The 25,126-nt window shown below is 37.6% G+C and overlaps 1 protein-coding gene across 3 annotated transcripts in view; it reads right to left on the bottom strand.

Annotated features, from left to right (window-relative positions):
- The window catches only part of LOC121329137 (plexin-B1-like), a 122,472-nt gene extending 103,954 nt beyond the window's left edge, over nt 1-18,518 (bottom strand). For all 3 annotated transcript variants that reach the window (XM_041274518.1, XM_041274517.1, XM_041274519.1), the window contains exon 1: nt 18,079-18,518. The gene's annotated coding sequence lies outside the window, so the exon portion shown is untranslated. The remainder of the gene's footprint in view (nt 1-18,078) is intronic.
- Between the last annotated feature and the right edge of the window lie 6,608 nt (nt 18,519-25,126).

The raw sequence follows: 25,126 nt of genomic DNA, 5'->3' as shown, positions 1-25,126 counted from the left end.
TATCAGGTGTACGCTACAGTAAAATAAGTTAACCAACACATGTCATGTTGCCACATAAGGCTGACTAGTCCAGTTTTTGGGGAAATAGTTATTTCACACAGTTTGCAGAGATATATACACAGTACGGTGGAGTCATTTTTTGTGTTCCATCTGAACAGTAAATTAAATGGTCTATTCTTAGTTTGCCCTAAAAAGTACGCCCAAGAACTGATGAAATCAAAACAGCACCGAGTAGTGCACTAATGCAAAATTCACTAACATGAATCACAGGGGGAAGTGAACACAGAAGAGGTTTCAGTGGGATATACTATTGTATTAGTGTTTAACAGTTAAAAATCAGAAGCTCTAGCACTGTTTCAGTTAAGTTTAGAAGCGCACCATCTTTCCCTCTTGAATCCCCTACCAGACGTAAAATTACAAGACAACACAGTGGATAATTAAAGACTTTCATAACCATTGTTTTGCTGTGGCACCCATCAATTTGGGGTTGGTGGGCTGGCACAAAGGGGAGGGAAGAAAGGGGGTGGTGGGTTTTTTTTTTTGTTGCGTTTTCAATAAATACATACAATTAAAAGGTACATAAATCTAACATTATCAGCTCTCGAAAATGATCTTTGATGGTTTACACAGACCGCAGTGAACTCTAGTCGTGGACTACCTTACCTAAAGTAACATTTAGTCCAAGAATAGTACTAATCTGGTCTGTGAACCCCTCTGATAGATTACATGTTACTAGGCTAGTGGCTGTCTAAGTTTAGAAACGAGAATGTAAATTGAAACTTGCACACAAAACATATATGGTAAAGTTCAGTGAAGAAGGTTCAGAGGCATTGGGGCCATGACAGCACATTTGATTCATTCAGCGTGTCACACACTCCATATCATTCTAAAACTCTAAGAGAAGGACACTGGTGAAGGCTTTAGCATCAATCTTAACTAAAAGAGCTGCCACCGACTGCCCAAACTGAAAAAGCAGCAGTCTGCACGTCACAAAGCCCATAATCCTATCTGATTTCGTCCTGTTCACAATATTTTTCAGTAGCATGGCACTTTCCATTTATTTCCAGATGTCAACAAAAAATAAATAAAACAACACACAACAATTCGGACAGCATGTAAGAACATGGTCTGGACATGCTTTGAAAGTTCCTGGTTTGAAAATAATTGCAGGATGTACAGTAATGCGTTAAGAAAGAACGCCCAAGGGTGTGCAGAACACATGCCTAGTTAGATAGGCGAACTTTAGATCCCAGGTGCTTCTACCTTAACGCATTACCATGCGCGACTCAGGAAAGACCGGCCTTGAGACAAGGGACCTTTAGAAATAGAGCTCTGTCACACACACATTGCTGCGTTACAGCAAATTCCTTTTTGAAACTAAAGAGATGGAGATTCAACTTCTTTCCTTGTTCCACAGTCCCATCGAGCAACAACATTACAGGACCCTCGCCACCAAAGCACTGACACGGTGGCATCTCAACTAGTGATGGGTTGGTATACCGTTTTTTTGGTTTACTGGGGTTTAGGTATATTACGTTATTAATACCGTTGCTTTTATTCTACACCCCAATTATTGTAATTCAGTTATACAACGGTTAATGCATTAATAGGAGCAAATAATAGATCTTAATTCTGTTGTAGTATAACATTGAGAGTGTACAACTTTAGTTTTTTTTTTATTATTCTGATTGCCTTTATTTAAAAAAATAAACATACCAAGTTATTTGGCATAGTAAAATACTAAACACAAAATGTTTAAATCATCCCATGAAAGGAAGTGTGACTTATTGGTTTTATTTTTGTGAATTACGGTAATGTAAGTGCTTTACATTAGACTTTCTTCTTTTAAGCTTTTATTTTATAACTTGCATGATGTATTGTATACCGTGATATTAAGGTTACCACGGAATTTATTTATTTATTTTTTTTAAACGGTTATCATACAAAATTTTATACTGTCCCATCCCTAATCTCAACAGGGTATCCTCACTCATGAATTACTAGATGAGCTGGAAATAAGGTTAGCCCTGCACATCAGTCACACAGTCCAGCAATGGGACAAAGTTAATTGTAAAAGCCATGGTGGCTCACACTGAAATTTATAATGGGCTTTCACTTGTATACATTTTTCAGGGAAGACAGATTACCCAGCTAAACCCACCTCTGCAAACCAGGTGACAAGTGAAAAAGTGATAGACAAACATTGGCTACAGCTTTCCATCCCCCACCTACAGTATTATGAACCAACTTGCCAAATCAATTTCTGTCACCTTCAATCAGATCGAACAAATGTTGTCAACGTTCACCCAAGAACCTTTAGAGTGTAAAACTGAAGCTCATCATGGGGCAGCGCAGTTGTTAAAGTTGTAATGGAAAAAGAGAGATTGAAGTCTCATCCCTCTCTGTGACACCTGGACCTCTTAATGACTCTGTGTACTTTACTAACTTCAATAATCAATGTCAGACTGAGCAGTGGAAGAGCAGAGAACCAAGAACAATGTATACTGGAGAAAGAGCTGGATTATGTTATTGATTTGCTGTTCCAGCCCTGGGATTTTTTGGGTTCAGTTTTAGATAATCAGTCAACATGCCTGCTCAATATAGAATGCAGTCTGACAATATACTTGTTGCAATGCTTTGGTGCACGGGTCCTGTAATCTTGTCGCAGAGACAGGGGTCACTCCTGCTGAAATAGAAAGATTTGGTATCAACAGTCTATCTTAACAAGATAGGCAGCGGCGTGGCCGAACAATTACAACAGAATAGCAGGGGTTTCAATCTGTGGAACAGTTTGGATCCAAATATGTTCATTCATTAAATATAATTTAGTTAAAACGTATAGTGTCAGGATAATTAGTAGAACTTTAAAACACAATACAGGCGATCCTCGACTTACGACTCTCTTGCATTATTACCCTGTTTCGACTTTACGACATCGATACGGCATTTACGACACGGCGAGACAAAAGCATGGAGTCTGAATTGCAGTACCTGCCGTGGTCGCCCTACGTAGACTTTTTTTGTTGTTGTTGTTTTGTTTTTTAATTTGCCGTTAATGTCTGATAAGAGCAATTGCCTCAAAACGAAACCTAAACTGTGAACTCTGTCACATGATGAAGGGATTAACTTCAGGCGATCATATTTCCTGCTGGGAGTACCACACACTGAACACGTCATTGGGAAGCCCCGAGTCTGTACTTTTAAACAAGCCAGGTAGGTGTCTGAGTAATATGCGCGTAAATCACCGGGCTGAGTGTAAAGACTTAAATAAATATTTGCATGTATTGTAAAACTATATTATCTGGCTGAAGAGTCAGGAACGTAACCCCAATTTATAACATTGTTCTTATGGGAAAATGTGCTTCGACTTACAACGCAACTTTCAACTGCACTGCTGCAAGCCTTCACAAAACATTTCCCTCTACCACTTTCTTCATCATATATCTCACCCAATGTTAGCTTTGTATTACCCTAAAGAAAACATATCACGGTACTGCCAGTCCATTTACCTACCATACAAAAACTGGAATATAAGACATGGTGCATTACAGAAAGTGGGTTATTTAAAAAAAGGTTAATTAATCCTTAAATAGTCTTCATTATGTTTTTAAAATCGACTCCTGAAATGCCCTAAGGCTACAACTACAAACTCCTCCCACAAAAATTAAAATGACATATGGCCACAGTGGCGCCAACCCACACATACAAATAAAAGCTATTTTGCCAACATTTGGACCTCAGAGCAGGATAAAAATTGATTTGTTCTGCACACTGCATTTAGCTGCTCTTTACAGAATCTAAAGAATTTGACAGCGGTCTGAAATCTGCATGGTGTTTGTGGCTCTTGGAATCTGCTGCCATATTTACCAGCTGCAGCTTGTTAAGATCCATATTTTCAACTTAAATCAAACCTCCAGTAATTCCCTCACTAATTCCTGCCCACATGCATGATGCATGGGTGAAACATAGATGTCTCATTTGAATATTCTTTTAATATATACACCAGTAGAACAACAATGTATTATTGCACAGCAGGAGTAAAGAATTATCAGAACTTCAGAAAATTACATTACAAAAACTAAATATTACAGTGCCCCAAACCACCACCCATATCTTTTCCCCAGAGGAGTTATAATTTATACCTTAGTGGGAGGGTGTCGGTAGAGTTGTGGGAGATTGCAATATCCCAATGCCAGCTTAAGCAAGGCACTATTAGTTGGCGTACAACATTTACAGAGTGATTTGTCTGACAAGTATGCAAGCAACATCAGAAATGAGAAAAAAAAGGTGATGACCTTGACATAAACATCATGTACAAAATATAACATGAAATGGCAGTGCAGTTTCTGAAAAGTGACTCCCAAGAGAGTGTCACATCTACGAATGGATGTACATGCACTTTCATACTGTACGTCCCCAGGTTGTCATACTATCAATAACTCGTGTAAATTCATCTAAGATTAGACAAGCTGTTAAATATACAGTACATGTGTCATGCAGATACAAATAGGGATATAGATTTGGAAGAATGTTTTGCCAATTACAATTATATAAAAGAGATAGTGGCAATACCATTTTCACACATTTCTACTTTATCATGACTTGTGTCCTTGATTGCATTCCTGTGTTATCTGTAGAGCAGAGGCGGCACAGGCACAGAATACTTTTCGGACAAAAGACGACTTTAGCTTCCGAGACCAGAAACGCCGATATCTCTAATCTGCTTTAAAACTGACAGAGATATAAATGCTTAATTTTGGGTTATTTTTGTTGAGTTTAACCTTCCCCCCACCGAAAAAAAACATTTCAGCCAGATTCCCTAAAAGACAGAAATCCTGTCACAAGCAACATATGAATTCACTCTTAACAGATCAGGGCTAGAGTAAGACAAAGCTTTTCAAAAGCTATGTTTGCAGATCCTTTGATATCCAGTTCTTACCATACCACGCACGCACATTATATACACACACACACACATTTTTTAAACATATTGCCTTTATGAACATCGGTTACAAGAAGACAATTCCCAAGAAGTGTTTGATTAGTCAGTGTAATTTTTTACAGCAATTCAGGATTTGCACATTTAAAAATACAACACTATAGATGAACTGCTAAATCCTTGTACCTTTGCTGGTGGCCACATGGTCCAATTGCAGCATGACCACTACATTGAATAAAACATGAAGGGATTTGTTACCAGGAGCAACTTTTCTTTCTAGCATTTTCTTTGAAAAACTGCATATTTCAAATTGAAGTATATAGAATGGAGGTAAAATGCATTCATCATAAGAAAACAGGCGTGGGGCTGTTGTTACCAATAAGGGGATTTGAAAACATTGGAGCCCACCACTTCAAGTCCAGTGTTGACTTACTTACCCTAATGTAAGAGCATTTCATCAACATGACTGCTAAAACAGTTCAGTCAAGAATTTAGAATGTTCAAAATTGTTTCCCCTCAAAGGACCCCTGGTTTAGATCAATTGTCTAGATCAGTGTTTCACATTGGGGGTGCAGTTAGGTGCTTGGGGTTACCTCAGCTGACACTTTCTTGAAACAACGCTGTCCTGCAGCTATAAACAGTCATTCCCAATGCCTAACCTGATGTAACAACAGGGGGCCGATTGTACACAGATCATGATTTCACATTTCCATGGGTGGGGGTAGAAGTATTCACCCCTTTTGCTATGACACACCTAAATAAGATCTGGTGCAACCAATTGTCTTTAGAAGTCACATAATTAGTTGAATGGAGTCCACCTGTGTGCAATTAAGGTGTTTCACATGATTTCAGGTTAAATACACCTGTCTCTGGGAGGTCCCACAGTTGATTAGTAAATTTCCTAACAAAAACTACATCGAAGGAAGACGAAGGAACATTCAAAGCAAATCCGGAATAAGGTTCTTCAGAAGCACCAATCAAGGGTAGGATATAAGGACATTTCCAAGGCTCTAACATTCTTTAAATTAAAAATAACAGATGTTGACATGCTGTTGAGAACAGGTGCTCGTGACCCAATCGTGGAACTCCAGGGGAACAATACAAGGCAAACAATCCTGTAGCGTATCCCTCTGTGGACCTGTAACCAAGAAGGTGCCACTACAGCCTGGAATCTGGCATTTATCAGTATCCCAGAACCAGATCAGAGCTGGCACGGTTTATTCCAACAGATTAAAGTTGCCAGGGTGTGTGGGTGGCTTATTCTTGGGAAGCAAAACACTTAAGCCTGCCATGAATAAAGGGAGTTATTTATGAAGCAGTTGGCCTGGGAAGCACATGGAGCTGCAGTTTATGCCATGGTTTTTTCGGGGGTCAAACCTGCATTGGCCAGCTCATGTTATACCCTGCACTCTCTGCAGTCAATATTGCTGAAGGCATTGAATTGTTGGGTCTACCTCAGTGTTCTGCACCATGGTCACGTGTGTTTCTCAGAAGGTTGAGGGCATGATCATTTCTCTCTCTTGATATTTAAGTACCTTATTCCAAAATGTATAATGCACATTGACATGAAAATTCACAGAGAGCACAAAATCAGACAACACTCTGGTCTCGCAGACACAAATGTGCCCACAGCCACAGCTTTCAAGTCCATTATTCTACTGTGCCTGAACTTGGCTTAGTACTACAGAAGACTTTTTAAAGTGTTATTCTGTATTTGTGTAACAGGCACAGTTTTCTGAAGCACTTCAAATTCAGATTCTTGCAGGTAAGACGAGCATTAAAAAGGTTCAAATTCTCGCTTCTGAGGTGCGTTGTCACCGGTTCTTATGCCCTGACACAAACTGATTAATCTGCTTTAGGGTGTGGTAAATAATTATCTTCCCAATTGTGAATGGCAGCTACTGAAGAACACAGTCTTCCAACTGTAAGGACACTTCCTCTACCAAACAATGGCTATCTAAGCGTTTTTTAAAATTTATGTGCAGTCCAGCCCACAGGTAGGAGGCTTACGTATTTGGAAGCAGTAGTTTAAATTGTAATTCGATAGTGGCAGATTATGCCATACAGTTAAACAAGCAAGCAAAGAACAAAAAATAAACAATTATATTTTCAGCACAGCAAAATGGTGACCAGTAATGGTGTTCCTTGTGGAGATAATACGGGTGGGGGGGCAGCTACACTAAGCAACAGACAATATTGAACTTAAGGAGGGCTAACCATGTTTTTGAATATTTCTTTTCATCACAGTCCCCCTTTCCTTCCAATGAAGATCTGGTTATTTTCACTTGTATTCTATAATAAATAAAATGAGTCTTCATCCATCTTTATTTGCTTGAAAAGCTACTGAAACTCCAGACAAACACCAAATCGTCTCGTTTCAAGAAGTTTATAAAGGGCTATCCCTGCAAAAGGAAAATGTTTAAACTCCTGAGTGTGACTGATCTGTATCACAAAAGGTAAACCCAGCACTTCAAAACCCTTTTGTGAAAAACACTTGCAAGTTCCAGCACATACCGGTACCTGGAATTAATCAGCTTCATTAAAAAAAATAAAAGATCAGATTAACAGAAATACATATACACCACCCTCCAAGTATTGGGACAGATTATTAAATTGGGTTACTGGCAGCGAGCCATACTACTGGCTTAATAAATACAGACCATGTTTCTCAAGCCACATCTGTCATGCCTTTGTGTGAAAATAGTACCGTACATGGCAGTTATTCGAGTACGTTTGCGGACCATGCCGAATATGGAAAACTACGTTCCACATTTCCATAAGTTTGCCATGTTTTACTAGGTGTGTTTTACTAGACAGGGAAGTAAGAGTACATGCTAATGTTTAATGAGCAAGCATTCTCAGAAATATATTCAAAACATTGGAGACATTCAGGTTTACCCCATCAAGGGGTTCTGCAAAGCCAAGACAACAATGTCCAACCCAATAGTTCTTATACAGTGCTCCCTCGCTATAACGCGCCTCGGATATAACACTCCTGCAGCAGGTCCCCCAATTCCCTATACTAGTGATTCATGCAATATTTCTACAGTAAATACAGTACCAGTGTTGTTCAAGCTGTTCACAACTTCACAGTCTAACTTCCGTTTCTCTCTCCCTTTTGATACAGTATCTCAACTGAAGAAAAGCTGCGTGGCACTTTATAACATATCTTACTCAGCATTCGTTTTATACCTAAATAAATTTTAGGCCTATTATGTGGTTATCTTTCCTAATGTATTTACTTTTTTGCTGCAAGAAGAGCTGCGGCTTTCTCCGGGAGACGAGACACTTCAGCTTCGCTTCAGCCCCACTGGCAGCCGAACCTGGGATGAGCGAATTCCCTCTTCCCTTCTCCCAACCCGCTCTCCTTCTCGCGCTTGGTTTGCTTGTCTGTCGCTTCAAAACTGAACTCCCAACCGCCATTTAGCCAGGCTACTTAGTTTAAAAAAACTGGCAATTAAAATGTTTCACGAGTAGGAATATTACCTATTTTTTGTTGGTAAAAAAATACAGCATTGATAACATGGTGCTTTATGCATGTTTAATTCATAGAAAGTTACATTTTTGCTATAGCCAGAATACTGGATGCAGCCACAAATAGGTACTGTACTTGTAATTCTACTTTTATTTGCAATCTCATTGTTGTTATTATTATTGGTAGTAGTGACAAATACTGTGATAAAAGAAAATCAAAGAATAAACCAGTACTAATATTATTAATAATTTAGTTAATGCCTTTATCCAAGGTCTTCCTTAACTTACTCCAGCAGCTTATATTGTTCGTTTTGGATTGTCCTTTTACTATAGCGAACAAAAAGCTTTGGACTCAAACAGGGTTGATATAGCAAGGGTGTACTGTATTTAGTATTTGACTTGTATGTTTAATATGCAACATTTGCACATTTGTTATTTCGTTTTTGTTATTTTTCACCTCCCATAGTGTTCACCATTTAACAGATGATAAAGAAGTTTGGATCAGAATCCAATATCATCCCTTACAAAAAAGTAACATACTGCAAGTATACTTGTGCCAAAATTGTCTGGTTTTAATACACTATTGATACCATTATACTATTCTATATATTCTACTTGCAGTATACAACTTTGTACATTCTTTTTGTAAATAACGCAACATAGTTCTCAAATATTGGGCATTATTCTTCTCTTTTGCATACCGGCATTGTCTCTTGCTAGATATGCACCTCCAGATTCTGACACGTACTTTTAGAAAACCAGGAGCAACTTCTGCTGTGGATCAAAAAGTTATAATGCTCTGCGGCTGCCCGCCAATGTGGATAACGATCGAAAAATTAGTAGAAACTAACTAAAAAAGTCTGGAAAAACTATGGAATTTTGATGTTGAAAAGTGTATGAACCCTGAGATAATGTACCTGTATTGAATGCAGTGTACGTTGTACAAATATAGGTCAATCATGGGCAACATGACATTTTTTTGGACAACCAAATGTCTACAATGGACTGCCCAAAGGGCAAGTACCATTACCAAAATTTTGCGAGCCCTAAAAGGATTTATTACATTGACTAATACACATTCCAGGTACTGCAGGAAACATGTCTAATCTTGAGTCCTTATACCAGAAAACCATTACTCAACAGGTTACACTTTAAACAAATGAGCAACAGATTTTGCATGTAAACACTCACAGCGAGTGGCAGTTACTGTAAAGCGCTTCAGATTTATGTTGATAGGTGCCGGTGTGTGTGGGGATGGATGCAGGTGTATTTTGAAATGGTGAGTGAAACCCCAAATCTCCACCTGTCATGCAGCCAGGGACATACAAATTGCTTAGCATCTACAAGAAGATCTAATCAGGCCATCTTTAAGAAATTGATAGTTTCCTGTAACAGTTCTGGGGTCATTACTGTACAGTAGGGACATAGTATCACACAGTTGACACACATTTTCACAAACTCACATAGGTTACAAACAGAATGAAATGTCCAGTTCCACTGAATATTATGACCGAGTGTGGAACAAACTACTAGCAAGATATCAACCATGATATCATATTCCTTCATTTTAACCTATTCTATTAGTGAAACTTTGGGGGGCCATAAAATGCCAAGAAAAGACACCACCACAGAATTCATTCACATATAAAAACAATAACTGCCTGCGACAGGGTAGCGGTGAGATAGAGCCTCAGAAGCCAGGAAACAAGCACACTAATAAACAACAATAACACAAAAGTACAAACAAAAAGGCACAAGGGCAAAAATGAAGGTAAACAAAACATAGGCTGGGCATTCGCCTTCACTACTTTACAAAAACAAAATGTGCAGAAACACAGTAAAACACAGTGTACACTCGGCAAACTCCTCTCCCCCAGTGGAGCTCTGGGCTCTCTTATGTGATGTGGCTGCTCCCAGTCAACACCAATCATTCTATTTGGGAGCAGCCACATTCTCACAAGTTTTTGGCATGGACAGAAATGAACCCGCTCCCTGTCAAACACCAGAAGACCGAAATATTTACAGACAGAGCTTTTGCTCTGCCACACTGCCTTACCCCACACGTGCTCAAAAGACAGCCAATCTCTCCCTTCCTCCAAAGCACAGGGACCTCTCTCTATAATGTTTAAAAACTAACCCAAGTATGGTAACCTTTACTCTTTAGTTAGCCAGTCTTCCCTAGTGCAAGAATGTGGTCTGTGGCAACAGCTGCTGTTCTACTGAAAGAATAAACAGTGCTCTGAATACGTCACCACCACCCCCCCAATGTCTTGGTCTCCCCCTCTTGCCTATTCACAAAAATGAACAAAGAGGGCTCAGCTTCTTTCTTTCATGCAGCAGTACAGGCCTGCATGGGTAATGGCAGAGGAAAAAAAAAAAAAAAAGGATTTGGATCTTGTTACAGCCAGGCTTGGAGAAACCTTGTTCTGCAAATTAATAAATTAAAAAAAAAAAAAACCACACAACACTAAAAAACATGATGAGACAGCAGAATAGGATTATGAATGTTTGTATCACGCAGCCACCAGCCCACTCCACTACACTGAACTGCACTTTCTTTCGGAATTGATGTAGATTAGCAAGTAGACAAAAGTGGCCACTTTTAGAAATAATTAGCAGAATGTTCATCAGGCCTGGACCACAAGTAGTCAATGTGCAAGTGGTCCTATTTTTATATTTTAAGAAGTACTAAACTGTTGTACTAAATACAATATTAAAAGCAAAGAAACACTCAATTTCGATCATCTACAAAAAAAGCCTGTATATTGATAAGACTCATTGAATACTGAAAAAGAATACACAAAAATAACGTCAACCACCACTAACTGCTCTTTTTCAGCTCAACATCTAATCTTTAAATCCAAAGTCCATCCGAGTTACTGTGCTACAAGTGGAGCTCTTCAGTGTGACTGTAGTTTTTACTGTCTTTTCAAAATGAGTTCTAACTGACTGGATCAAGTTTGCAATGCAGTCAGATCATTATTTCCCGACTGTGTCTCTGTGTTATCCACATCAGAGCTGGATTTAGCTTTTTCTATTTTGGTTGTCAGGGGCAAAAAGAAAGTGACATGAATCATGTGGACAGTAAAATCGTTACTTTTGTTTCAGTTTAAAAACAGAAATGCTTTTTAGATATGGTTAATTACAGCAACCATCAACAGTTGGAAACTGTATAAAAGTAGGACATGGAAATAAAATGCTTTGTTCTAAAAAGGGCGTCTTATTCCAGCAGACAAACAGACACTGGAAAGATCTTTAAATGTCAATCATTTTTTTTTGGCAGTTCTAAATTTCTTGTAAGTTCTAAAATATTAATGTCAATTGAGAGTTGCCCATATGACCTTCTAAAAAAAATAATTTGATGCATGTCTCAGCTTGTCCTCCCTCCCCCTCTATTAAGTCACTGTTAAAGCCAGGCTGCCTAGCCAAGAATCAAGTACTGCAACAAAACAAAGAGCTGCAGACACACTTCTCAATATTATTTTCTGTGAAAGGCATAACAATTCAGTTTTCCAGAAATGTCATTTTTGAAGCCAGCCTTGGGTCCCCCCCCCCCCCCCCCCAAAAAAAAAAAGCCTAATTTGTAAAACTATTTTAGTGTCAACTTTTTGCAGGGAAGTCATTTAAATGAAGTTAGTTAACCCTGTCACAGCTACTTGATGTCATTAAACTTTAAAACCAGTCAGCAAATCCGTTGGATTAGCAGAGAAAGCAGTAGAGCAATATGGTGCGGGCACCCAGTAAATCTGCTTACAAAGACCAGCTAACTCTGCCAAGAAACTCCTTCAGGGCCTCTGGCCGGCAGTTCGTGGAGAACAACCTATAAAAACCTGCAAGTCAATATAAAAGAGGCAGCCTAGCTTTTCACTCATCCATCTGCACAAAAGGGCTACAGAAAGAGGGAACAAACTAAACCTAACCGCTGTAGCTGTTGCTCCAAGGCAGCTCATTGCTTGACCAGTTATGAAATTGTGCAGGACAGGCAATCGTTCATTTCCTGGAAGCTCCTTATAAACCTCTCTTTCTAAAAGCAACTTTTATAGACCGTTTTCTAGTCTCTGTCCAGCAGCAGAAACCTGTTCCATCTTATAACTAAATAAAACGGCTCTGTAAACTAGTTATGGCAAGATAAAGACGTAAGAGCCTCGCTGGGTACAGAGGGTACACTGCACAGCTACAGAGCTGAATACTACATTTGTCACAGCTACAGAACTTAGTTTTTTCAAAAGAATTATTGTAGGAGCTAATGACGTCAAATTTGAAGGCAAGCATTTTGGGCACTTTTTAAATGATCTTTTCAGTTACTGTATGATAGAGGATGTGGTCCCCTCTTCAGCAGCCGAGCCATTCCCACAATCCACCACCCACCCTGCACTCCAAGCTACAGATGTAACTTTTACTGCCAGATATGTCTGTAAGAGTCAGAGAAGAAAGACTCTTAATCTGGAAGGGCTAAGAATTCCATACACACAGTTTCACAATATACAGAGGTTAAAACAAACACAATGTTTTTTCCCAAAATTAAATTTGTACTCTGATATGTTGCTGTCAGACATAGGTTCATTCGATGATTATCCAGCCTAGAACTGGTTAATGCCATAAATTATCCAGTTTGCTGGACTAGCTCATGCTAGAATTGACCTACTTTAAACCTTAACTGTGACATAGAAGCTGCATCTCCCTGTTACTAGTGCAAGATGTGGGATTTAATAGAGGGAGGCCTGTCAGTGGTTTGCTCAAAACCCTCTTCATACCTAAACTGCCAAAAAAAAAAAAAAAATGTAATCATTCAGTGATGCTTTGTAGGTGCCAATTTGTGAATGCATTACCAGGAGGGAGGTCCAGGCTGAATAAACAGTTACATTTCCATTTGTGTTAGAGTGCTCAAAAGCTTGTCACACCCCAGAAAAGCACATGTGAGGGCATGCCACTTTCCCATGTTCTAAAACTACGAACAAAAAAAAAAAAATTGGAGTTACCTTTTTACAGGTTCAAGAGGAAGACAGAACATGAACAAAGCTCAAACCTACATCAAACTGAGATTCCAGACAGCAACATTGTGTGTTATCTATTCATTGGGAGCAAGACAGTAGGACACACTCAACATGAACTACAAATCACAACAAGAATAGTATTAGGGACAACAATGCCAGGATATTACATGTCCCGCCATGGCTTTCAATACAAAATTAGAGCCATCATTATGATGAACCAGCAGATCACCAGACCTATTGTATATCCATCATATATTTATGGAAAACTGGAAGTGTGTCACAAAAGGTATTTACACCCAGTTACTTTAATAACTTTTGGTAAAGAATGTTTTCGCTAGGGGCAATTTAGAACTTTGTCTTTAGCCTTCAACAATATGCATGTTATCCTTAGGAATTATACAGTAGCAAACTAATCTTTTATTTGTGCAGGTATTTGAAACAACACACATACAAGCTGAACATATGTAGTATTGCACAAATAAATATTGCATTTTTAAGTTACTGCAGAATTTATAACAAAACGTGAGGAATTATTTCATCAAGACACATATATAAAACTCTAGGAAAGCCTTCTTGGATAGGTTTTCTGAAACAAGTTTTAGGAAATGAATGGAAAACAAACAGCCCTGCAAATTCTGACCTTTTTTTATTTTATTATAATTGGACAAACTGTTCTCTAGAAGTAAATGTGACATACATGCTCAGATTCAGACACTGTCGAGTTGTACTTAAGAATGTCTAGATCAGGTTTCAACACAATGGGAAGAGCAGCTCTCTTGAAGTATATAATTCAGTATGAGCTCCGTTTTAGTTGACCTTTTGAATATTCAAGCTTGTGTCGAATACTGACTCCTGTTCTCTGACAAGCTCCGCAATCCAAATGCCTGGTGGTGCTCTTCTATATAGACAATTTATGAAAAGACCAATTCAATTACTGTTTCGAAGAGAAAATAAAACATCTGGAATGATACTGAGAAAACAGAGAAACTAAAAGCGATTTTACGTGCACGCATAGCCTAGTAAACAATACAAGGTTTGCGGTGGTTCCACTTGCAAGACAGATTAAGGAGCATAATACTATTCATTACACTTGGAGACCTCACGCGGGATAAAATTCCGGTATTAAACTGTAAAGACTGAGGGATTTTGAAACACTCAGGTTCCCTGAGTCTCCTCAGGCTCTCTATAGAATTACAGTACAGTTCATTTTTCAAGTTATAATCCGTGTTGTATCATGAGTCAATACACTTAGCAACATAGTTCAGGCATTGGTCTTTGTGTGTTATCATTAAATTCTGTCATATGAATAAGTGTAATTTGTGCCACCAAATGCATTTCAAACCATGTTTGTTCAAATATTCGAATATCTGCCCCAGCACTGTAATACATTACACTATATTTAAGCCAATAAAAGAAATGTATTAGGACAAATGTTTCTACAAAAACTGTTCAAGTCAATTTCTTTCTTTCTCATGATTGAAGCGTTTGAATTGGAGTAACACTCAACTCCAAATCACACAGAATGACTGAAATAATCATTAAACATTAACATTAAATGAAACCCGATTTACTTACAATGGAGGAAAATGTGCTTAGAATGGCAAGGCGAGAACTCAGGAGCTTAACTAACTGGGAATCACATTACACCTGACCAACTACAGTACTTCAGAACATTACTTACTAACTAAACAACCTGCTGTGCATTTGGTCTACAAGATTACCAGAACCATACCTTATTTCAACACCAAAATCATGTCTACAAACCAATATGCTTTATTCCAAATGCTAGCAGTTGAATTACCAAACCAATTAAGATCGAGGGTCAGCAACAGCATATGTTGTTCTGCAATACACGGTACAAAGCAGATTAGAAGACAGATTATAGAAAACCAAGCGGATTACAGTTGCTATTGTTTGTTGGCATTATGAGAATACAATTCTTCACCTAGTAAGAAACTGTTTTGGTGTGCTTTGACTCAAACTCTTCAATGCTATCAATACATTGAGAAGCCTCCAGGGTTTAACTATAGCAGCCACCACCTCAATCTGATTTATCGCAAAATGACAATGCAGTTATATGTACAATTCTATAAAACTCAGACAACATGGTTCTTTAAGATAACATGTTATGTATTTAGGACCAGCAAGTTCACAGGGAAAAAAATATTTTAGTTAAAAAGGCAGCACTAAGAAGGTGCTAATCATTTAACTGCCCAGTTCAAATAATGATACTGGTTTAAGAAAACGTCTGCCTGTGTCTTCTCATATAACACACATTCAAAAAAAACTACACACTTTCTTGGCTGTCATTTGTACACAGTGCCAAGAAGTGTCAAGGTCATTCTCCAGACAGGCTTATGGGAGTTTTAATCAGTTCTGTTGGGGAGGTAGGGGTGGGATTCAAGTCTTTGACATAAAGCTGTGGCGCTAAAATACCTATGTAATGGTTCTGTACACAAGGGACCTGGGCAACAAAAGGCTAGCTAAAATGACTATTATTTATTTATTAGCAAACGCCTTTACCCAGGGCAACTTGCAGTTGTATACAAAAATGGTATGAGCCATTGGCAGACATGGTACCACAGTTGTACAGTAACACTATTTTGCCATACCAATCTTTTATCACAATAAAACAAACCAATGTATGCTGGTATTCTCCACCCCCCCCAAATAAATAAATAAATAAATAAATAAATCACACAACTGTTCTGCTACTGAATGAGGAATATTTTGCCACATTTGTTGACAATTCCATTGGGTAGGAACAACTTTTTTGTTACAAAGCTATTACTGTTAATGTGTCTAGGCCACCCCTCTATTGGTGAACAAAGTAAGACAAAGTTATCACAAAGGGGTGTGTTTTTTTTTTTTGTCTAACCATTTAGGGAATGGGTGAATTTTTTTAAATTCATAAACGTGGTATCTTTGATAAGTCAAGTTGGTCAGCACTGTAAACAAAACAGCATGTGTCAGTACAACAGACAGTCCCTGGTCCTTATCTATCCAACAGCTTCTGCTGACATTGCCTTCAGCATTGTCAGAGATTCTCCCCAAATGTGACACTCAAGCAGGGCAGTTGTTTATTTCTGGCTACAACCAAGGGTCAAACTGAATCAGTGGCCTTTTAACAGGGTGTGCAATCAGGGTCATATTTAAGCTGGCTTTAAATTAGGTTTAGTTTGCAAAATGAAATCCTAAAGATAGCACTACAATGGGCTGGAGTGAATCCTTCCCTCAATTATCCCACACCAAAAACGCATTGGAGGCTTAAAACTTGCCAAGAACCTAAATTAGTACAAGTTATTGAGTATCTAGGGGTGTCTGGAATCTGCCCATTCGTCCGACTCTCTGACTGTCACTTATATTTTACAAACTTCTAGAGAACATTTAAATCCCCCAGTTTACAGACCATGCAATACTAAATTCAATATAATATAATAAGCTGCTTCCACATCATTAAATAATGGCAAGTAAAATAATAATATTAATCAACGTTGAAGAGATGCACTATGAAAACTGATCACAGCATTGTATTTATGGTCAAGTCCGGCAACCTTTCATGAATCGATACAAACTCAAATCTAGTGCATTGGCTAATGAAATAAAACACTTACACAATGCGTAAACTACTAGACAGAAGCGTTCTCACTGTAGCTACAAAAAGTACCCGATTAAGTACAGCAAGTACGTACGTTTTTCCACACACGTAATTATTTAAGCACGGTGAACCATGTATTGTTCCCACTGAAATACAGTCTTGTCCACTTTATTATTTGTTTTTACTTTTGCACTTCCAACTACAATTACGATTGTATTATTATTATTATTACACTATGTAACACAATATTTGTTCCTGGGTAGTATGTGTTATTTCCAAATTGCTTATTCCTCAAAAGTATAGAAAATGGCTATTATTCCCCACAAATTTTGCTTTTGTGACCAGGACAGTGATATTTCAAAATATCACTATTTCTAGTGGGAAAACGAGCAAATGTGTGTCTTTTCGTTCACATAAAGTCAGAAAAAAACAACATATGAATCCAAATTAACATGTATTTATACTAAAGTAATACAAAAATGACTACAAAAGATTTAGAAGTGAGTAGTTTTTTGAGATACGATTATACTGTAAATAGAGTATAATCGTAAATCTCGAAAAACGACTCACTTCTAAATCTTTTGTAGTCATTTTTGTATTACTATTATTAGATAATTACTATTATTAAAACAGTTGGACATTTTCGCTTCGAATATCAGCAACTCATGCTGGGAAAAGCGAGAACTACCCACCAGCTCCAAGTATTGTAGAAAGATTTGAGGTCCAGCCCAAATATCCATATTCCACAAGTATCACAGTTTTGATGAGGCCAGGTGGTCACGCTTCCATTGCCAGAACAAACTGATTTGATATGCCAAATGCTTAAACTTACAATTGATAAGTAACCGAAAATCATTTTGATTCGCACGTAATTATTTCATTTATAATCCTTATATAAACACTATCTTATTGTTTGCAAGACTAATTGCATTTGTTTTAGACCATGTATACGTATAAGTATACATGCACACACGTGTGCGTTTTAATCCTTATGCTGACAGGTCAGTAATTACAAACAGAACCGTATGTTGAAAACGCACACAGATCCTAAATAGATTTTTTATAAGTCTTACCTTTGAAGCAGATAGAAACAGTTTCTGAATGCTTCTCCTCTCGTTCTCTTTCTCTTTAGCACTTGGTCCAAACGCACAGCTGAAATTCGTTTGCTTCACAGACGGGGTTAATCCAATTTATTACTAACCCAGAGAAGTTAAAATCCAGACAAACAAAACGTGAAAAAAAAAAAAAAATTCCAAACTTGTTTTAGATAAACACTCAGGAAAGAACGAAATTTGAAATAGATATATTTTCTGTTCTTTTTTTTTTTTTCCCCCACGCTTGTGTGAAGTTTCTTTGTAAAGGCTGGCTAAGGGTGGGGGTGGTTATTTGGTGCTTGCCTGTCTGATCCCTCGCTCAGTCGCTCAGTTTCATGAAGCACCTCTCTTTTTGTGGTTGTTGCATTGTAGTAAGTGTTTTCACAATTATCACATGCACCCTGCAAACAGTGGCACTATGGAGCGCAGGCTGGACAGATTACATCACTGGGCCTGCCCCCAAGAAACTTAACACTTAAGGGGCCGGGTCACACAACTGCGCTACCGATTCATTTGCAACAGTCCTGCCCCGAGACCAAAAAAAAATGGTTTGATCACTTGGGCAATGTCAAATTCAGAACTAAAAACTGAAGGTCACATGTTTGGCTATTACAGGTAACCTATTCAGCCTTCATAAAGCTTGATAAAAAGCCATGCGTATTCATGACAATTTAATAAGCACAATAAATGTACTTGCAAACATATGAATACGAGTATACGCATTTGATGACTTTGTTCCCAGAATGTTTTGATTTGACCTGCTTCACAGATATGATATGCATTTGTTGTGTATGCATAGGAATAACTGCAGACTGGCCTAATTTACAGATTTGTCAACACTATTCCATGTTCAAGTAACAATTATGAATAATTATGGAACTTAGTTAAAACCAAAAATATTGTATTGGAAGCCAAAAGACCTACAAATACATTTTGATGTGGGGGTCCTCTGGGGTGTTTCTTCCGCAATTACAGCAATGTCCCATGTAACGGCAGTAATGCCGTCATTGCAGGACCCCATTTTGTGGGGTTAAAATGAAGAGCAAATATCCCCCCTAGTGGCAGTGCACTGGCAGTGTATACACTTAGGGTTTACTGCAGCTCTGGGACTTCTTTATTATTAAACTTGTTATAGACAATTATTGATATAGATATTTAATGAGAAAGTAGTACCTGGGATAAAACATGCATCAAATGTCTAGCCCTCCCTGCATAATAAACCAGCCCTTCGTCTTTATCGGTAGGGTAAAGAAAGAAAGAAAGAAAGAAAGAAAGAAAGAAAGAAAGAAAGAAAGAAAGAAAGAAAGAAAGAATTCACTTATGTATGGTAAAGCTGCATTCACTTTTAAGCCTTAGATATCCACCCTTTGTGCAAATCAATAAGAGCTGCTATTTGTTTCCCTGCAGCAGGGATATGCATCTTTTATAGGTCACAGAAAACTACACAATGGCAGGAGAGGATGCTTATACCCTATAAACCCCAGCAGTGTTTGATTGTTCAGAAGTAATGAAGACAGAGTGCACATAAGGCTTAATATGGATGACTGTAGCAAACAGCCTTCACTGAATCATATGTTAAGAAGTTGTTATTGACACAGCAGTGTTAAAGGGACAAGGGACACATTCTAAACTGACAACCTTGCCATATCAGAGAACCTAATGAGAAATCCATTCAGTAAGAACAGCTTTCTACAGGGCCAACAACACAGTGAGGGAAAAACAAGCACATGTATATAATTTGTTGAGGGGCTTGTTCTGATGGGGGTTGCACACAGATCTTTAAATAGGTTTTTATTTGTCTTACTTTTGAAGCAGAAAAAAAAAAAATTCTAAATTCTGTTAAATCATTTACAGTAATATTATACAGCTGATTTATTTATGTTTTAAATTGATCTAATGTTCTTTCTTTTTATATACAGTGCCTGCTGGGAAACCAGTAAAAACCTCGAGTGGTTACCAGCTTGCTAAGGTGTTCTGCAATTTTCAGCTGATCCAATATGAAAAATGGTATTGCATAGTAATACACCAGATGAAAAACAATGGTATTCCTAAAAAGGTACTGTTATATCCATAAATAATAGGCTGACCATTCAGGATTGCTAGAAGGCGGGAACAAGGATGGGGGTCCCACTGATCAGGAATCAGATTGGCATTCGAGGTTTCTGTTTATTGTTGACAGGATTGGAGAGAAAACTAATCAATTGCTGCATCTGCCACACACCCCTCCTCTGACCCTACTCCCACCACACACAACATACACACAGGCATATACACAATAAACAGTTCAGAATTCATTGTGTCAAGTGGAGGACAGAGACGTTTTATACTGGGGCAAAAAGCACTTAGTGTGTGGATTAAGAGCTAGCTTCTTATTCACTCAAATACTGTGTCTTTTATTGTTGTATTTGTCTATTTTAAAGTGATTGTAGCAAACAAAAACATATATAAATCTTACATATCAAGCACTTCCATTTACCACACAGGTCTTACATGTGCAGTTTTCGATGAATTACGATATCACAGGCATGTATTTTCAATTTAGAACTTGATATTTGGTACTGCACGTCGTTAAATACATTTCAGTTTGCAAGCCTTGCTTTCAGTTAGTGTTGCACTTGCACGGTCATTTCACCTGGAGAGTGAAATTGTCCCCACCCCTTCAATAGCTTCTTTTCTGTCATTAACCAACCATCTGCTTTCCCCTTATTGACTGACATGCTTTGACCCAGAAGGCACTGCTGGGGTGAACTAACCAAGGAAGGGAAAGTTAAAACACCTTGCCATGGACTTTGGATAAAACACAATATTTGATTCAATGAAAAAAAGACACAGAATGTTTGTAAACATCATGCAAAAAGGTAAGAAACAACTGCAATGTTCCTTACTATTTAAGATAACGACAGCTGCAGTGTGCTTGCTTATAATGCCAGGAAATATCAGTAATACAATGAAAGAAGACAGGTATTGGTGGGGATAGTGCAATGTAAAGAAGGTGTTTTACTCCACAGTATCAGCACAGCCCTACTTCTCAGTGTCCCGGTTAAGTTCAAAGTTGATCAAAAGCAATGGAAAAAACTGAGAAAAACGACAAAAACTCAACATTGGACTAGCCCAACCCAGAAGCACTGAATCATTGCGTGTACCATAAAACAGTAAGAGGACTGACAAAAAAAAAAAAAAAAAAATGTATTCCTTTTCCTTTGAAGGTTTTGTTTAAATGTGTGTTATAAGGAATACAATATTGTGGTAGCACTCCTGTATTTACTTCTCCATTGTCTGTTTCTGATGGTTACAGTGTGGTTGAAGTGTAGAGGGGTGCCCATTGCAAAACAATGTTTGGCTCAGTTCATTTGGTAATGTGTTGAATGACGCATTTCCTTCATATTTCCAGTGTGGAAACTTAAGATAAACAAATAAACACGCTAGTCATTGAATCTGAAAGATTTTCTTATCTAATCCAGGGAAGAAACAAAATGCTCATGGAAAAAATCTGGAAAGTTTGATTAAAAAGGCAAAACAATTTAAAATGATGAAATGGCATACGTCCCATTTTATGTTTTTATAGGCTGTTTTCTTGAAATGAGAGCATAATACACAATGTTTACAGAGGTAGGCAAAAGCATAGTGACTTCATGTTAAAGTATAAAGCAAAGTAAATATAAATATACTGTTAATTTGGCCTTTATACATCATGTATCAATTGGCATGTCTCCAAAATAATTCGCACAAAGCAGGAACTTGGTGTTGAGTGAATTCATATAAAAAGTCATTTACAATAAGCGACTATTAAAATTTGTCCGGGACCACCTAGAAAATTCAAGAGTTTCAGGAAGTGAGTTTAATCTGAGTTTGTTGTGAATGACAATTGCCTGTATTGTTTGTTTTATTGCTTGATAGGTTTGAGTTGCTTTGACTATGATTTCAGGACCAGCTCCTCAGTTCTGGTTGCCTGTTATAGTCATATGTATTAATAAGCACCAGCACCATCTAGTGCACAGCAAGTGTGTTGCCAGCAATATAAAAGAAAGCTTCAAAGTGGCAGATCACCAGGTGGTGCTGGCTTTTACTTGTATAAATGCCCTTTGGCTGGTCTCTCATATGTTATATATGTACTGTAGATGGCAGGCAGCTAAAAATAAAAAGTACCTCCTGAACTTGGATACCTTAACCCAAAACACAGTATTTGAGTAACCGCAGTCAGAACCATTGCAATGATTGCAAACCTCATAAATAGATACAGAGACAGTAAAAGAAAATCTATATTTATTTCTACTTCATATTTTGTACAGAAAAGCCTATCTTCTCTCATAAGACATATAGACTTCTGCTTTAATGGTCTAGTGGTATATTTAAATACTGTAGACCTAAATGGTACTGTGGACCCCTTTCTACTGTATCTGTATTGCACTTAGTGTGCTAATATGGCAGTCAGTAAATTAAACAGAATGAATACACAGTTAAAGTTTGCCGGTATTTTTTATCCTTCACTGTGTAGATCATAAAGCAGACCCCATAATCAGTTTAAAAAAAAAAAAAAAGAAAGCGCAACTTCATAAATCACTTTCATGTTGACCATGCACATTATTGTGTCAGTTCAGTACAGCCACCCAAATATTCAACACATACCACACCAGCTTTTTAACAGTAACATGACTTCTGGGAATTGCTCAAATCCTGGGAACAGTCTAATGCAAGTGGTATGTTCTGTTTCTGAAGTTCAATTAACTTCAGTTCATACACGGATTTCCCCTTAATTTGTCAGTTGGAAATGCTTTGTAAAACAAACCTGACCAACTAAATCTTTTCCATTACAAATTAAAAAAGTGAACATTTTAAATCCGGGTTACTTGTCTTTTTTTTTTGTTATGTAAACTGTATGATGCTTTTCATGGAAGAACAGAAACCGTTGGTACACGTAGCAGTTACAAAACAATACTAAAATAAAATCACACATCAAGAGATTTTGGTTTTCATTAAAAAAAAACTCTTTCTATATGTCGATGAAATAGCTTTTCTGATTGCTGAGATTAAAGGAGAGACATGTTATCTCACTGAGGAGACACAGCAATTGTAAAAGGTAAAACTCAAGTGTATTATTTTCTTAAATAGTAATCGCGGGATAACCAGTGGTAGGTGATCAATGCAATATTGTATATATAAGAAGATTCTAAGTGGAAATAACCACGCATTATTTTATATATATCATGTGTGTGACTAAATGCCCGCCCCTGTGTGTATTTTCTGTTATATGTTGTGTGTTTAATGTTGGTGTATAGTCATTGGTACATGGGTTATAAACGGGTCTGTGTAACACGAGTGTTTAATGTATATTTGCATTTAGGCACGGGATTGTAGATCACTTCACATACATTTAAAGTAGTTAATATGTGAGCACGAGGTTGCACATAATGAATTCACATGCTGGGATTCAAGTGAATAAGTAATTAGTAATTGAATCCCAGCACAACAGTATATATAGATGCACGTCACATTTCACTCACTCGGGGTTGGTATTCGGTGAGTGGAGAATGGGATAGGAGACGGAGGTCAAAGCAATAAGAATAGTAGTCATCGTTAAATAGAAGCTCACAGTGTTTGTTTGTTAGTCCATTGTTTGTTTTGTTTAGTCTGTTTTGTTTGTCTCTCTTATTTTGGCATAGAGTGCCGTGTCCTGTTGTTTTCTATTTGTTCAACTGTTTTATTTTACAATAAACCAGCGCAAGCAAGCGCCATCATCATTTCATTTCATCCATCCTGTCTGTGTGTATTCCTTTTCCTGGTTCCGACGCCGCCCACTTCAGCCGTCCTTGTGACAAATTATATATATGTGTGTGTGTGTGTGTGTATATATATATATATATATATATATATATTTTTCTTCTTATTACATAATTTTAATTATTATTTATTCATTTTTCCAGCCCCCTTAACCGTTCATTCTTAATGTGACTGCAGCTTTCAAAACAAATCCATTAATCTTACCTGTTGTGCACCTAAATCTGTTATAGAGGTCTCAAATGTTTAAAAAGAAAAACATATAGTAAACATGTACTACGCAAGGTCTCTGTTTGCAAGCCATACTTTCAAATATTGTTGCACTTCCTTGGTCATTTTACTTGAAAAGTGAAGTTGTCCCCACTATTAAAAAATAGAATTTTTGCAGAATTATAGTAATAACATGACATGAATACTTATAGGCATGTTACGTTGTCTTTTTTTAAATCAGATTATGAAGAATTATAAAGTGTTATGTAGTACATATGAAGGTGTAATGAATGCTGTATAGTGTCATTTACTTTAAAATAACATTTACTCTAAAATAGCGCTATTCATATGATTCACAATAGAACAGTAACAAAGACTCCAAATCGACATGGAGCATTACAATCGAAAGCCTTGTCCTGACTCATTTGAGAGGTTTTTTTGGAACCATCAAAAGATCCAACTAGCTGGGAATACAGGGGTCTTGGCCTACAAACCATAGAGTCTTACAGGAGGCGATCATGAAATTCATTGTGAAACTCGACAAGTGTGAGTAAACATTTTGAACACGCTGAAGCCTTTTTCATTTAACATCTGGAAAAACCAGTAAACATAATGATATAACCACAAGTAATACAGGCCCTACTCACAGAACAGTTTTAGGAGTGGGTAAGAGGTTTCATAGCTTCTTGTTTTTCAAAGCACGGTTTATTCTAAGAGAACATTTATGAACACTTAAAAACAATCCTTGAAATAGTCTGTAAAAGGTTTTGCCCAGCATCGTTAACATTAGTTATTCTTAAATGATAGAAAGTGGTCTAAAAAACAGGCTCTCCGGTAATACTTCAGTAGTTTAGGACAAACCTCCAACAACATGGAATTTGTAAAGAATATACAGCATGATACAAGATGAAACATTTGGCCACAAACCCATTTGGTTTTAGAGTCCATCACCGGGCCATTCAAAGGAGAAGATAGACTATTTGTGATTAATCATGGGTTAAGAAATGTGGCGATTGGGAGAGGTGGAGGTGTGTGACTTGAA

Source organism: Polyodon spathula, chromosome 16, assembly GCF_017654505.1.
Source record: "Polyodon spathula isolate WHYD16114869_AA chromosome 16, ASM1765450v1, whole genome shotgun sequence".
Classification (NCBI taxonomy): domain Eukaryota; kingdom Metazoa; phylum Chordata; class Actinopteri; order Acipenseriformes; family Polyodontidae; genus Polyodon; species Polyodon spathula.
The sequence above is the reverse complement of the archived record's forward strand: the minus strand, read 5'-3'. Positions and strand labels throughout refer to the sequence as shown.